Source organism: Labeo rohita, chromosome 1, assembly GCF_022985175.1.
Source record: "Labeo rohita strain BAU-BD-2019 chromosome 1, IGBB_LRoh.1.0, whole genome shotgun sequence".
Lineage (NCBI taxonomy): Eukaryota > Metazoa > Chordata > Actinopteri > Cypriniformes > Cyprinidae > Labeo > Labeo rohita.
The window spans coordinates 9,480,265-9,484,411 of record NC_066869.1 but is presented as its reverse complement, the minus strand read 5'-3'; the positions used below and the strand labels follow the sequence as shown (position 1 = coordinate 9,484,411).

Below are 4,147 nucleotides of genomic sequence, written 5' to 3'. Positions count from 1 at the left end.
TGCCACTTTGTTTTTTAGGCAATCAAATGTACAAACTGTGGGAGAAACATCAGTGATATACAGCAGTGTCAAATGAGTGTCAGAGTATATTATGTTGTATCATGTATAAATGTTAGTGTCTGTACTTTGTTTTGCTTTGCGTGAACTCTCTCTATTTACTTTAATATTTTATACTATCCTTTTTGTTCTTGAACTTGAAATTAAACTTGAAACTACTAATTTCAGTGCTCAACCATCTAATTACATAAGTTTTGTAAATATCCCATATTTTAAACTTGCTATGAAAAGATTTATTGACGTCAAGAAGAATACAAAAAGAAGTAAAGATGTGACTTTTAAAATTAATGATATTGATAAAATATTTCACACTGAGATACTTTTTTTCTTTGATACTCACATTTTCCTTGATTACACCACACCAAACACTGAGTCATTAAATACAGTTGTTGCAAATATTCATACATGCAAAGGTTATGCTAACTTAATGTTTTATCATGAACATATTTATTGACCTATTTAAAAATTTACTTGGATAAACCATTTTTTTTTTTTTTTTTGTTTTTGTTTTGCCTGATCAAACCTGTACATACATATAATGACAAAAAAAGTATCTGATTTACTAATGTAATATAACCAGTGTGTCATTAAATCAAAATATTTCTTGAATGGCCTCCCATGGTTTCTTTTTCCTCAACACAAATTTTCCATCATCCTCGGCTACTTTGTTTTCTCTTCTCAGGTGAGTTCAGATTGTAGCTGACGCTGTGTTCGTACTCACTTCAGAGGATTCAGCTTTGTTCTGGGCCAGGGCTGCCCTGGCGGCTTCATCAAACACCATCTTAAGGCCCATCTGTGTTAATGCTGAGCACTCCAGATACTTCACAGCTCCTATTTCTTCGGCCACAACCAGGCCTTGATGGTAGCTGATGGGGGCTTGTTTGCTCTTTTTCAGCTGTTCAGTGGTGTCCTTGTCATCTCTCAGATCAAGTTGAGTCCCGACTAAAATAATCGGAGTGTCGGGGCACTGATGCCTGATCTCTGGATACCACTTTTTAGAGATGCTCTCAAATGAGGCTGGATCCGCAAGAGAGAAACACATCAAGAACACATCAGTGTCAGGTAGGAATGTGGTCGAAGTCTGTCGTAATCCTCCAGTCCTGGCATATCAAACAGTCCCAGGGTCACCTGCTTCCCATCGACCACCACACAGGCACAATATTTATCAAACACAGTGGGGAAGAACTCCTCTGGAAATCGACCAGTGGTGTAACTGATCAGGAGGCTTTTTTTATGTGCAGCCGGGTCCCCGACAATCACACACTTTATGGTCTGCATTTGTGTAGCACACTGTCCTTTTAGCACTCAGGTTTAACTGTGAATGAATCAATAAAAGCTGATTGAAATAATCCACCTTTGCAATTCAACAACACAGCGATTCTACAAAGACAAGACATGCAGAGTTGATAGTCCGTTTCTGAGTTGGAAGTCAGAGGAAATTGTTTAACCTGACAGACTATAGTTAGGTGGTCGACTGCATTCAGTGCATTGTGCATTATGCTGCTGCTCCGGTCTGTCAGGTTTTGGAACAAGAGAGTGAGGACGTGCCGGCTGAGGTGCAGAGAAATCAAATGAACCAATCATCTGATAGCAAAGCAGGTGGAACAAAGAAAAGTGACTGATAAAAGAGCACATGCAATTAAAAAAAAAAAAAAGGCTTGTCCAAACACAAAAAAAAAGTACTCAAACAGAAGACAGAACATGATGAATGATGAACATTTAAATGCAGAAGCAGTTTATTGGACTTCTGTTGGATTACTGAAAAGCATTTAGTATTAAGAACACCATTCTTGAGCTTGAAAGACATTTTTTATATAACTCATATTGTATTCGTCTGAAATAAGAAAGTCATATACACCTAGGATGTATTGCGGGTGAATAAATCATGGGTTAATTCTCATTTTTAGGCGGACTATCACTTTAAGGTTGTATTGTTTTTACTGGTTAAACAGACTGAAGACCTCTAGTGGTTGACGTGTAAATTACTGTTCATGGAGGTGACAAAAAACAGATTCTTAAAATGCAACTACTTTCCCTTCCAAATGTTTTCCAGTCTTTACTTTGACCTTATTTTCATATTTAAAGTATTATCTACTTTAAAAAGTATTATACTGTGTTTTTGCTGCATTTGAACTTAATATATTACTTCTTAACATTCATTTTACTGTTTATTCAAAATTGTATGATATAAAGCACTATATGAACAATTAATCAGCTATAATTCAGCATAAAGCCACTGACAAAATGTAATCATCACTGAACTCAGAGTGGAAATTGTGTCAGTTAAACCTGTGACACAAGTTAACAGATAAGAAACAATGAAGTACAGCCTTCTAAATAAAACATGAACTATTAGAATATCAGCATATTTTTTTGTGCATCAAGATCTTTTAAAGGCTTTATCCAGATGTTCAATGCTTTCTTTAAAATACATTTAGTGGATGTTTGATGTTTGATTGCACTAAAGTTTATAAATTTGTACAATGATGCTTTTATTTATTTATTTAGTCTGGATCTTTTAGGTTATTTAAAATTATATATTTTGTTGGTTTTGTTGAAGAGTACAGAAGCACAGAAGACAAAAAAAAAAAAAAAAAAAGTTTATATTTGTTAAAATCACCTTAAATTACATTTGATATTTTTGTCCAACAATAACAATTGCAACTATTTATGAATACAAAGACAACTTTTCATTATTATATATTGTCATGAACATTCTTATTTATTACTGACCCATAAATAACATATACTTTAATAAAGCTATTTATACTTGATCAAACCAATACATATGGATACTAAAACCAATATATATTTGATGTAGCAATGTATTATAAACCAGTGTCATTAAATAAAACCAACAAACCAATCTATGTTCACACAATACACACATTTATTCTTCCCCAAAACAAATTTCCCATCATCCCCAGCTTTACTGTTTCTCCTCTGAGATGTCAGAGTTCAGATTACAGTCAGTTCATGCGATTAAACACTTCCTCTTTCTTTTCTTCACCAGAGGCGAGTGCAGGACCACCCTGAGAGCTTCATCAAACACCGTCTTAACGCCCATCTGTGTTGATTCTGAGCACTCCAGATACTTCACAGCTCCTATTTCTTCAGCCACAGCCAGGCCTTGATGGTAGCTGATGGGGGTTTGTTTGTCCTTTTTAAGCTGTTTAATGGTGTCATTGTCATCTCTCAGATCAAGTTGAGTCCCGACTAGAATGAACGGAGTTCAGGGGCAATGATGACAGATCTCTGGATACCACTTTTCACGGACGTTTTCTAATGAAGATGGATCCACAAGAGAGAAACAGATCAAGAACACATCTGTCTGAGGGTAGGAAAGTGGTCGAAGTCTGTCGTAATCCTCCTGTCCTGCTGTATCCCAAAGTCCCAGGTTCACTGGATTCCCATCGACCGTCACAGAGACAGAATAATTATCAAACACAGTGGGAACGTATTCATTCTGAAAACAACTAGTAATGTAGCTGGTCACAAGGCTTGTTTTATGTGCAGCCGCATTTCCGACGATCACACACTTTACACTCTCCATTTGTGTAGCACACTGTCCTTTTAGCACTCAGGTTTCACAGTGGGGATGAATTCAGAAAGTAAACAAGCAGTGATGCAGCTTGTTTTTTCCACAGCCGTGTCCCCGACGACCACATACTTTACTAAACAGCTATTCTAAACAGAAAAAGAGGTGCAGAGTTGAGAGATTTACAAACTCGACTGATGCGAGACAAGGCAAGACAAGACGTGACAAGTACCTGGTTAAAAAATAAATAAATAAATCATTCATAGCGAAATGGCACAGGACAGAGTGCACAGCAGTAAACAGAATACTTTGAAAATTATGAAAGTAAAGAGGAAGAAAAGGTGAAGGAAATTAACCAGTAATCAGATAACAAGTAGGTGGTGCTAAGACGAGAACTGAAAGAAAAGCAACGACACACAGAAACTAACTAAAAGCCTTGTGACAGAAGAGCACATGACACATAAAACAGCCAATACAAAGTGCTCAAACAAAACACAGGAAGACAGAAGTGAATGTCAGGACCCTGATACTGAAAGTAAATCAAGACTAGAC

General features: G+C 36.4%; 2 pseudogenes; both read right to left on the bottom strand.

The window, feature by feature from the left end:
• Positions 1 to 745: 745 nt before the first annotated feature.
• LOC127162322 (ras-related C3 botulinum toxin substrate 1-like) lies at positions 746 to 1,335 on the bottom strand (annotated as a pseudogene).
• Positions 1,336 to 2,945: 1,610 nt separating this feature from the next.
• Positions 2,946 to 3,610, bottom strand: LOC127168094 (ras-related C3 botulinum toxin substrate 1-like; annotated as a pseudogene).
• Positions 3,611 to 4,147: the final 537 nt, after the last annotated feature.